Source organism: Cotesia typhae, unplaced genomic scaffold (genome assembly GCF_013202065.1).
Source record: "Cotesia typhae breed Kobodo isofemale line unplaced genomic scaffold, CoteBio_Ctyphae scaffold_13, whole genome shotgun sequence".
NCBI lineage: Eukaryota > Metazoa > Arthropoda > Insecta > Hymenoptera > Braconidae > Cotesia > Cotesia typhae.
Window position 1 is genome coordinate 5297203 of NW_027423774.1, and position 13117 is coordinate 5310319.

Consider the following 13117-nt stretch of genomic DNA (forward strand, 5'->3'; position numbering starts at 1 on the left):
AAGCCGTATAACGCGAACGTGGCCATAACAGAGGATTGAGGATAGAAGAGGAAAAGGACGGGTGAAACGGGAGAAAGAGGATGCGGATAAGGATGACAATGAGCTGGACGGGTATCAGTACTCTATTACTCCAACTATCGCCGTAGCGCAGAACGCAGAACTCATTCTAGTTTGCTCTAACTCCCAGCTGTATCTCGGCCCTACTCTCGTTATATCGACGCGCCAGAGTCAGAGCCGCATGACTGGTTTTGAATGACGCGATAAAATTTGCAATAAAATACTCGGTTTTCTATGGAAGAATTGAGATATATCTTGTGTACCGACAACGGAAGGAACTTGACGATATATTTAATCCCGACAAAATTATTTCATTTACTTGATCCCTTTTATTTATTTACGATCAATATTTACTATTATTGTTTCATTGTTTTATTTCATTTATTTCAATAATAAATTTATCTCAATTTTTTATGCAATAATAATAATGAAATCAGCAGCTGACTATTTTTTTTTTTTTTTTTTTAATCAATTAAATTCATGCGCTGATTCTTTAATTTCTTTAATAATTTATTTATAAATAATTTTTTTAACTATCTTTTAATTCAATTGTAAAAAATTAATAATTTATTAAAAATTAATCTATAGAGTAATTAAAGAGCTAATTGGAGCAAAGTTGATTTTTTTATATTTATAATCATAATACAAAAGACTTTTATGTTTGATCATTAATAACTCAACAAAGAAAATACATCTTAGAAATAAAATCGATAGAATTATTTTTTATGATAGAAGCGAATATTACACGAACCAGTGGATCTGACTAGCACCTCTGCTCGTATAATATATAATACAACACTTAACACTTAACAGTCGATTAGCCAAACAGCTGATAAAAAGCCTGTGGAAAAGGTCAGTTATGGGTACAGTAGTTTTTATGCACCGTTTTTGTGTTAAACGACATAAATATCTCTGAAGAGCAAGGATAAACTCCATAAATAAATAAATAATACTATAAAAGTCCGCTAAAGGCGTCTCGGGTAATAAAACGAGCTTTATAGTCCAGTGTCAAATTTTACCTATTTATATATATGTCTATATCTATATAAGTCGGAAGATATACGTGTATGAGTGTATAAGTGGCTCTATCCATTGCAGAATCCAAATATCTTGTTTCCATTACACATGAGCAGTAAAACGCTTTGATGTTTTAGATTCTGGATCATCAAAGCTAGGGATTCTTTTATTTTTCTTTATCTTTACTCATAATGAGAATTCACAAATTCCAGCCCCTCTAAGATTCAGAAAATTCGATTAAATCCTTATTTGAAGGATCTTTTCTGCGTTTGTGTATTTGAAATTCAATCCAATGCATTTTTAATAAATTTTTATTTTACCTTAATTTTTATACAAGAATATATTAATAGAATTTTAATTGTTAGAAAATTGAAAAAATGTGATAATTAATTTTAGAGCTTAATTTTTTATCATTCGGTCAAAAATAGAATTGAAAAAAAAATTTTTTTTTCAATTCTATTTTTAATAAATTTCGAAATATTGCGAGCCATAAAACTAAGCAATTACCAAATAAGTTGAAAAGTAATTTTCAATATCAATCAAGAAACAAAAAAATGTTCTTAATAGTTTCAGTAGAATTTATTAAAGGAAGTATTACATCATGTAAGAAAAAGTTAGGAAAGACGTCGCGACTGAAAGACGCCTTCGGGGTGAGTCGCGACACAAACAAACGTCTCGCAATATCCCATTATTATAAGCCTGCGTTATAATATACATATATATTAATATAATATAGTCCAACTAGAGTCCAATTGTACCGCGGAAGTTTGAAGTGAAGTACAAATCGCCTGCAGATATCCGGCGGAACGAAACATACTCCGGAAATTTTGGCTACAAGCCCCGTAATAATCCCCGACCTCATCTCCATTATAACACAAAATATTTCCCAAGAATTTATATTACATTTTTGTCGCTCGCTGAAAAAAAAAAATGGCACCAGACAAATCAACTTTTACGACTGCGGATTGCTTTTATTTTATTTTTCCTGACTGAATGGGACAAGAACAAGGCGGAAATTTTGCAAATAAAAATAATATAATTCGCGAGTGGAAAACCGAGGCAATAAGGGAGTGGTCCGTGGAAATGAGTCTAGATTTCGCCTCAAGTTTTCGCCAGCGGGAGAATGTGGGATGCGACTCTCAGAGACTTGAAGCATGTTTAAGGTTTAAGATCGCGAGTTCAGAGTAGGGGTGAACAACTTTGAAATTAGCTAGACGTTAGACCTCCGTCGGATATCTGTTGATAAGCAATATAGATCCTTGAGGAGCTCAACTGCTTGAAAATTATCTTCCCCTTCCACTCAGTGGGTGTATTTCTTCGCAATCAAAATTTTTCCATCCACTCGTTATTCGTTATACATAACTTTTTCTTTCGTTATATTAACTTCACCCATCACCCTACACTCAACTTTTAAGGTTCAACGGAGTTTAATATTTTTTAAATTTTATTCCTTGTAACAAACTTGTTAAATGTTATTATTTTTACCGGATAGTATTTTCACCCTTATATATTTATGGATCCAGGGTTTTATTTGTCCACTTGTATACAAATATATATCTTGAGAATTCCGCCATCCGTTTTCGTTCTTCAGCGTCTGTTTTCTATCCTACAATTTAAGTGCCAAGTTTTTCTTACGGTGTATTCTCGGGAGAACAACATTTTAACAGTGAAAGAGTAGGAGGGTTTACTTTTTAAAAGTCAATGTATTGTTACGCTGAAAAGTTATTTATTTTTATTTTTATTCAGTATTTTTTTTTTTTTAAGTTTTAAATTAACTAAAAAAGATTATAAACATCGCAAATTAAATTCCAATTATAAAAAACTTGTTATCGCGAAAACAAGCTTGCAAATAAAAGTCAAAATAAATTAAATAATTGAATTAAAAAATTAAGAAAGTAGTTGTCAAATAATTAATCCTGAATCTCAATTAAAAGTTTATAAATCACTTCTAAACTACAATTATGAAATCGATGTAAAGTAAATTTGGGTTTAATTGAATAAACATCTTAACGCTCATCCACAAACACTTTAAATTCAAATCCCTCGAAAATCTCAAAAGTTTCGACCTCTCTTCTATAAACGAGTTAAACAGTAAATATGTTCTCGGTCTTGGTCTTGTTATTGGTATTTGGAAACCCTTCTTAGAGCTCTAGTCTAGTGAAAAAACGGATAGTACTTTTGAATTGAAGATGTTTCTCTGTATCTGGTTATCCTCGCCCTACGTCTAACAGACCGGTCCGGTCTACGTGTAAGTGTAGCCCCATCTTCCTTTCAACCCAACTAAATTACATTTGCCGTACTCTTGAAAAAAACACCTAGCAGCGCCGAGTAAACAATCTTACAGAGATTGTTTTTCTTTTACTTCATCTGTTTTTTTAGACTCTACATCAGAAAACAAACAGTTTTAATTCCGACGCTATATGTGTACATCTAAAAAAAAAAAAAAAGTGGTTGCAGTTGTATTTGTGTGATTATTATTTTATTTTTTGGTGCCAAAAAATGAAAAGAGTAAAACGACATCGATCAACACTTAGTACATTGCAGTCTGGTGACAAATCCCACCGGTGATCATGGAAAATTGATCGGGTAGAGTCTCTTATAGGGAAAAAGTTCAACAAAGGCGTAAGCTTTTCACTCTGCAGCCCGCAACCTGCAAGACAATCCGATTTCCTTTATTGAGAAAGTGTGAGAGTGAAAAGACGGAAAACTTTTTTCTCATTATGAACTTGATGTCAAAGAAATTCTATTTTTTTTTCTTTTTTGTTTAAAATACAGATGTCAGGATTCGGAAGTTTTTTTCTTTATTATGTTACAAAGTTTGTACAATTTTGTGAGAAATTGTGTGAAATAAAAATCCATCAGTTTGCACCATTAATGACTTTTTCTGAAGTTTTATAGTTTAAATTTATTCAATTTTCTCAATATTGAAAATTTAACAGATAAATTTTTATGTAAAATCTTAAACAAAAAATTAATGATAATAATTCACGATAAATTTCAATGCTATTAATTTTTAAAAATATATTATTACAGTATTATATTTTTTTTTTTATTAAAAATTTATAATGAAAATTTATCAGTTAAATTCTATCTATAAACATTATTATTATAGATTTTTTCAATCAAAGTCCCATCTTTTATTTATTACGATAAATAAGAAAATCACTCCCAAAAAAAAAAAAAAAAAAAAAATAAAAAAAAACACTTTAATAATTTTTTTCCATATCCATTAAACGAATAATCTATAATTGACCATTAAATAAGATTGAAATAATAATAAAATCCGGAGGTATAATAAATAAAATAATCCAGAAATCGATAAATAAATTTTTTTTACTAGCAATAACACTAAAGAGTAATAAAAGTGAATTTATTTCATAAAATAAAATAACTATTATTTACTCTAGAAAATCGTTATCCTTACAGTTATAATAATACAAGAATAGGGAAGTAATGAACTCACTTATTAGTGCGAATAAAAATATGTTACTTGTTTTTACTATTTAAACTTAATAAATTTTTACGACTTTAATTTAGCTTGATATTTGTAGCCAATTTTAAGTCGTGAGAAAGCTTTTGCAACATCTGCAGAAAATTCACCGACTCCAGAGGCCAAAGAGTGTAAGTGAGCAGCTACGGTTGTATTAATAGGCATACTTGACAAAAAATTATAAACTAGTAATATAGTATTGTAGAGTTGAGTCGTTCCGCGAACGTAAAACCCTTTTAATGAACTACTTACTCCCGATCCCAATAAAAAAAACTAAAAATGAAATAAAAAATTAAAGTGCGCTGTAAAGACGGCTTCAGACAAAATAAAAGCCAGCAAGACATAAATATAAATAAAAAATAAACATAAAAATAACAAGGATGTAAATCTAAAGTTATTTACGGCAAAATAATGGTATAGGTAATTGTTAAATACGTTTTAGTTGATAACTAGCAGAGGATATTCAGTCGGATAAAGTTGAAAGTGAAATCTGTTCATTCCATCGTAGTCGAGTGCAAATATTTGACAGCCCGCTGGGTTTATACCATTAATTTCCGTCCCTATTTTCAATTTCTCAAAGACGCTTATGCTCTCTCTGTACTAACTCTGTCTTGTCTTGATCTCTCCTTCTAATCTGTCTTGCATTACATTCCCTCTGTCTTATGTCTACACACAACATCCTTCCCAACAACCTCTCTGTACCCTCTTATCATCCCGTCCTTCTCACTTACAACCCAAGTGCCATTTATGCTAGAGGAATCACTTTTAGGGAGCCTCCGGCAAAATAATATCTAATACATTTCATATTTTGCATAAAGAAATCACCAATGTTATTTTTATAATTTATTTAAAAATTTTTTACAGGAAATTGAAATTTTTATTTTATCAAATATTTAGAATATATAACTAAAATTATTGATATTTTTTTAAAAATAAGACTCATCATTTTTGAGATAAGAAAGCCCGTTTTTCATCGATCCTATTAGTCTCCCCCATCCTCTATTAATATTTGATTTATTTGTTGGATCAATAGTTACTGTCAGAATAATTTATATTTTTAACAAAATTGTTAATTTTCCGAACAGAAATTTAAAAAAAAATTAATAAACTTGACAAAATTTTTAGGATTTTTTAACAAATAAATTGTAAAAAAAAATTTTAACAAGTACAAATCTTTATTACATTTTATGAGCACATATTTTTAAAAAATCCTAAGAGTTGTTAAAGATTTATCGAAAATAATTCAGCGAATTATAGAAATAAAAAAAATTAAAAAAATATTTATCGTGTATTGAAGTACTTTAAATTGCATAGAAAATAAAAAGAATAGTTCGAAGTTTTGAAAAGGAGTATTAAAAGTTTTTCGGATAATTTCGAGTTCAAAAGTACATAGGTGGGCGGGAGGGTAACGTGTGTCTGAAGAAAGAATGCACGAACAGAGTTGAAGTAGAATAAGAAGTATGCACATAGAAGTAGAAGTAGAAGCCGAACGAGAGTAGATCGGCACGGAAATCGTGGTCTTGTGCGACCGATCCGAACCCCCGGAGTTGCCAACGGGTAATGCAATATAACACGTGGAACAGGGGTGTTTCCTAGCAACCCTCCGTCTTCTCACCCCATTGCGTAAGACCCCTCCAAGCTCGCTTACTCCAGTCCGAAACCACCACCATCTACGCCAGTCAGCCTGAATTTTACTCCACTCTCTCTCTCTCTTTTCTCTGCTTCTCTGTCCTCCGGTATATGGACTAGACTCTCCCGTTAAATCATCATGGTAGTTGTGTTAACTACACGGAAACTTTTTTTTACGTGTCTGCTCTGATTAGGATTCATTTTTTGTTTTAACTTTAAACATTTTATAAATAACCTCAATTATCGAGCCTGTTCTTTTCTTTTTAAATGTAAATTCCTTTTAAGCTAATGGGTTTAGGTTATAAGTAATCAGGATCTTTTGTAAGAAATTTTACGGAATTTAATTTACTATTTTTATCCTACTTTATAAAACTTAGTTTGTGAAAAATCAATAATTTATTTATAGAGATAACCTTCAAATTATTTGACCTGTTATTGCAAAAGATATTGCAGTTCAATAATTTAAAAAAAAAAAAAACCAAAAAGCACTTCTTATAAAAAATACAAATTTCAATATTAATATTTTTAAATCAATATTAATTTCCGGGGATTAAAAATAAATGTAATTAATCTCAAATTTCGTAATCGGTTGAATAAAAGGTAATTTTATTCAAATAAAAACTATAAATTTAAATTAAAAAGAAATAATATAATAAAATGTAACAGGTGGTCAATGAAGAACCAAAATTTATCAATTTCAACGAATTTATGATCTATTTCCTTATTACACAAAAAAATGATTTTTTTAATAATTTACTCAGATAAATTCGAAAAAATTTTAATAATGATTCAAAATTGTCCCTCAAAATTATTTACAATTTAAATAGTATGTTCTGTAAATTATGTGGGTGAACAAAGCTGTCGGCTACGGGTGTGTTCGCACAACGAGCGTAGCGTGTGTGCCAACACACGAGTGCCCCAAGCCTCATCTACTCAGTTTAAACACAAATAAATGTAATTAATATCATTCTAATATAATTAACACAAAATTCCGGACAATATTGTGATAAAAAAAAATAACAAACGTTTATATAATAATGTGAAAATAAGAAAAAAAAATTGTGCAAAATATTTTTACGGGTTGGCTGGTATATAACATAATATAATATACGAATTGTGAAAATGTTGAGATCAATAGAGGCGTTAGCGTATGAGTTTGTAAAAAAGGAGCCGGGAATTGGAGATTGGGGACTATTGGGGCTGGAAGTAGACAAGAGTTAGAGTTACTGATGGTAATATGAGGGGTTACAATCGATGTGTGTAGTCATACACATATATGAGCTAGTACAAGTACAAGTACTAGGTACACGACGCCACATTGTCGCAAAGCCTTCGGCCTTCTCCTATCCATTCACGCGGCGAAACTAAAGCCAGCTCTCGCTCGACACTGCTTGCTCTCGCCCCCTTTATTTGCATTTCCATCTGGCCATGGGAGTTCCTGAAGGGATCACTCCTGTCCTCTCACTCCACTCTGGCACTTTCTCACTCCATACCACCGGAAGTGCTAACCCCGCGTTATTTAATATATTGTATTATTCGCTCCCAACAAATCGGTTCTTTCCTCGAGTTAAATTATCGCTATTTTCCAAATTCAAATTTATATTTTTATTCAGAGGCGTCGCTTGTTTGTCAAACACTTGAGAGAATTTTTAGGCCTTTAAATAAATTGATTGACAAACATTAAGTATGTTAGTCTTTACAATTCTCACAATGAAAAACATTTTGTATTACAATAAAAAAAAAAAAAAAAAAAAATAAGAGAAGATGTGACGTCTTTTGTTGGGCATCTTGTGAATGAAGTGAATGTTAAGTGGACCTGTGCTGTGACTCGTCTCTTAGCCATCTCGATAGAGTTCGCATTTGCATATTCACTAGGTAATATACTGCCTACAGCCTACAACTTCTCTGTATATATAACCCATGTGTTGACAATCTCGGTATTAGCGTTAGTAGATCCGTCCAACGGTAGGCAGACAGAAGCGGCTGTTTCGTTGTGTTCGTCTGCTCTGATCATATGTCTTTGGATGTATGATTGTGTGTATACGGAGGCAGTAGAACAGGCCAACAGTCTGGCAGACACGTCCTAAGATTGACGAACGAGCTTATGATAACCAACAGCGGAATTGTAATGACGAGCTAAACGAGTTTATACAATGGAAACCCTGGTGTATTTTTGTCGTCACTGAATATGTAATCCGCCAGAATACTGAATACAGACCATCAACCATTCTTTATTTACCATGAATTTTAATGATACATTTTTTTACTGACTCATTTTTTAAATATTTATTGTTATTATTCATAAAAAAAAAAATCAATTATTATTCATCATGATAAAAATGATCATTTTTTATAAATAACATAAATTAATAGGTTGAATAATAAAAATAATAAAATTCACTATTAATTTCAATCTTATAAATTTTTATACTTTTCTTTGAATATTTTTTATTATTAATATTATTACATTATTAAACATAAAAAATAATGATAGTATATTTAAATTAAAAAAAAAAATGATACTATATATACGAATAGATATAGATATAGACAATTTAACCGAGGGATTTACAATAAAGTAAGAGAAAGAGAGAGATAGCCTAAATAAAACGAGAGGATGAAGGGTAGATTACCCAACGAGCCGAGTACAATTTCGTTGGTCACGTCGCTCTCGATTTTTCATTCCGTCCTCCAGTTTTCATTCCTTGCTAACGCAGCCGTGGTCAATGTACCAAATAAATTCCATCGAAAAATTCATATTCGTGATACATATAACATACAGCCTCATGCTACTCATGTTTAAATATTTATTTCCTGAATCCTCGATGGACAGGGTACTCCAGAAATTTTTATTTTATTTTATTTATATCACCATTCAAATTCATCGACATCAGAATCCAATGATTCACGCTTTCGCGGTATATTTTTGAATAAAAAACAAATATCATTGAATAGAATTCAACCCTTTATTTAATTTATGCTCAAAGTTCAACAAACCCAGTTTCTTGTTACTAAATTAAATGCATTTATTGATGTTTTTAAAATGTTGCGTTTGTTGTTTAAATTCCAGTGCAGACCACCCGGCTCACATTCAAAAATAATAGTAATAATACATATGTACATTTAGCAATTTAAAGCAAGACTTTATACTCAATAATACCTTGCAGACATAAACGTATTTAAATGCGGTCTAATTTTGGCAACTCAAACTCGCTAAGACAAACAATGAGTCGTTAATATTTTTCGAAACGAGTATATACAGCGGGTACGTCGGTTTTGTAAATATTCATACTGGGATTGTATTAACACTGTGTGCGAAAAACGAGCAAGGAATTAAATGAAATTGTTTCGTCTTTGGGCTCTAAAATGAATAATAAAATAAAACTGCTAATACGTTTATACTAGCATTATAATTTACTTGGTATGCAAATGTAAATAAATGTAATAAAAATACATTAGCATTGATTATATTGCCGATACGTGGAATAATAATATTCAACTTAACTTAATGTATGGAGGATTTAGTTTTAATTATGTAATTAAAAAAATCGAGAGATAAATATGATATGAGTGTCTGTGAAGTAGGGAGCATCGTTGTGTTCGTCCGGAAAACCGCGCCCGTTTATGTATATTACCTTGTTGTGTATCTATATGGATAGGTGTGTGTATATGTACATGAAGATATATATATACAAGGGGCGAATTGATGCTGTTCCCGACACGGTGGCAGAGGCACGTGCGCAATCGAGCGTACGTGCTCGTTGACGGGCACAACGTGGAAAACATCCGCCGACACCATCTCTTTCACACCAATGCACATCTTTCCGCCGATTACTATTTGTTACTAATTTATTTTATTATTTATTTACAGTTTTCATTAAATTCGTATAATTTATATCTATCCCTAATCGTTTTATTTATTTTATTAATCATTTATATAAAAAGAGTTGAATATTTCGTATAAAAGTGGCATGAAAATCGAAAAATGATATTTTTTTAAAAATCATTTTTTATAAAAAAATTATTTATAGAAAATTGCAATTGAACCCTCGCGGAAAAAAAATATACATGTTTTTAACATCATGAAAAATTACCATTACAATTTTTTTCTAGATCAAAAATTTTATTCACAATTCAAACTTTGAGCTATACAAATGATTTTTCTCGAATAAATTCTTCAAAATTTAACTAAATCTCCCGATCAATCACACTTAAGAAATGATACCAATTCGTGACAGTATTTCAATTCAATTTAACACTAAAAACCTGTATATACCTGTAAATTGATTTTCCAAAAATTCCAGCGGATTAAACCCATAATAGTCCGCGAAATCGAAAATAGATCTTTTTTTTTTTGACAGATAGATTTAAAAAAAAATGTATACATATAAATTTGAACAATTTATAATTTATTGAGTATAAAAAAAAGTATTTAAAAATTTAAAGTTAAATTTCTCGTCCCTTTCTAGAGCATACTAGAGTAAAAAGTCTCAATAATATAATAACACGTAGCACTTGAGCGATGTGGAGAATTATCATGAATAGAAATAAAGGTGAAAAGGTTTTCTGCCACCTTTTAACGTCCTCGTGCGCAGAATGACTTGGGTGGGCCGTTAAAAATGTCCGGCCACGATTGTTATGGAAAATTTACCTTTTTGTGGTACATTCAACATTTTATATTATAATAATATCAATTTTTACGGTAATATTTATTCCCAACGTTCCCTCAAAAATGAATAAATTGTCATGGAAAAATTCATTTCATTTAATATACACAATAATATATAATTCAATTATTGATCCAGGTTTAACCTCACTTTTCGACGAAATACATTTTTCCATACCTTTCATTTATTCCGAAGCAAAAAGGTCACAATCACGAGAATATTTTCTGGTTCAATTGTCTAGTTTTAGGTTAAACCAACCTCGGGCATTTTTATTGATAATTGTCGGCGTTACAGCGGGTTTAAAATGTCAGGTGAGAGGCTTGTAATGTAATCCGCGATAAATAAGAATTACAAGTAATAAATTGTAAGAGTCTTGAAATTAAAAAAAAAAAAAAATAACACCATAACCGGGAAATTAAAACGAGGCATTAAAGTATGACAATAATAACACGATATTTTCTGGCTACTGATTCGCAAATAATATTCAACGAGTCTCCGCGAGGGCCGTTGGGTGCAGCTGTGACTCAGCAAGAGCAAGTGTCTTATCTGTGTCATTACTAGGTCGTGCTGTGTGCTTGGATATGGAGAAGTGTACACATAAATCCGTAGTTGGGATGTTTGTGTGTGTAGGATATCAAAATGAAGGCATCCACATATTCACATAAATCTACAGATATACTTGTGTAGATATATGTTGAATTTAAACCCATAGGGCCGTTGGATGTCGATATTTCATCCCCTATCTCCACTCAAGCCCACATTTAGACATATGTAGGCTGCTTCATCCTACATGTCTCCTTTGTCTCCATTAAACTACAGTAAAAGTCAATCTACATTATTTTTAATACTTTGCGTATAATAAAATCAACTTAAATTCAAAATTGATAATAAATTTTTATCCAAGGGTGGAAAATTTAACGCTTTAGATAAAATCATCTGGGTTGATAATTTGATGTAAAGATTTTTTTATTTTTAGCTTCAAATAAAATTAATTATTTACATTGTCGATTTTTTTGACAAATGATTTAATTAAATTTTTTTAACTACTTATTTTCAAAAAAATCTTCAACTATTTATTAAATAAAAATAGTAAATAACTATTAAACTTTCCCGTTTATTAAAAATTCAGTGAGTACTCATTTGAATAGGCATTAAATGTCCTATAAAACCCCCAACAATAACAATAATTTATTCCAGTGATTTACGACTCCAATTAAACATGGAATATGTTTAATATAAAAATGAAAATAATGCGATCAGCGTTATTTATTATCGATTAAGCGACGGATAATTTATCACATATCATGATAGGTCATAAAATACTGAGTAATCTGGCTCAGTGAAATCCAACTTAGAGAGATTAAAAAAAAGTGAAAAAGCGTTTTATCTTAAGATTCGCTCGGTGTCGGTAACGCACACGCTAGTTTCATACAAATATAAGTATATTTAAAAGTGATAAGATTACATTGACTGCATGCACTAAAATGTAACCACGTATATTATTACAACGATAAAACAAACGTTTACGTATGAATGTGATACAATCTGGTTCTTTATAACGAATCTCAAAAGTATAATTGAATATGAATATGTATGGTAGAGTGGCTCTTAGTGTTTTAAATTTTTTGCGAGCAGTGCAATAAAATAAGACGTAATGTTAAAAGTTAGTAGTTTTAATCTCACTACTGCTAGGAATTCTTCATATATTTATTTATTTATTTATTCATTTTTTACGAGCTCCGCAAAAGATATATCTATGGAGATTACGATTACGGGATTGTTGAATTAGAATCGTAAAATAATATAATATGAGGTCAAATGGATGTCAGCTATAAAAGAGCCGGCCGACGAAATCGATAAACCCCTTACACAATGCTCTGGTGCACGAATAAGACCATCTGGACGGTCAGACACTTATATTCCGAGCACAAACTCGCGAATATAAGCGCTAGTCTGCTCGCACGTGACGTCGATACGATCAGCGCGTACAACTTCAACTGGAAGTGTATAAAAGACAGAGAGGAGAATAGACGCAACCACCAGTTAAAAGTTTGCGGGAGCGAGAGGGTGGAAACTAAAAACAAAAAAAGTTTATATCTTGGTGAAGAAATCACACGGAGATGCGGCTTCCTCGGGGCGCTTTACTGCTCCGGCACCTCTCTAGTACGTTTAATTCTTTATTCACCTTTTAGCTTGCTCACTTAGTTCTTAGTCCTGCGTTTTAATGGTGTAGACGTTGCTTGCCAGTCACATCACG

At 31.2% G+C, this 13117-nt stretch overlaps 1 protein-coding gene across 1 annotated transcript in view; it reads right to left on the reverse strand.

The window, feature by feature from the left end:
• Positions 1–13117, reverse strand: part of Dlp (glypican dally-like) — a 70104-nt gene that overhangs the window by 10654 nt on the left and 46333 nt on the right. The window lies entirely within an intron of this gene.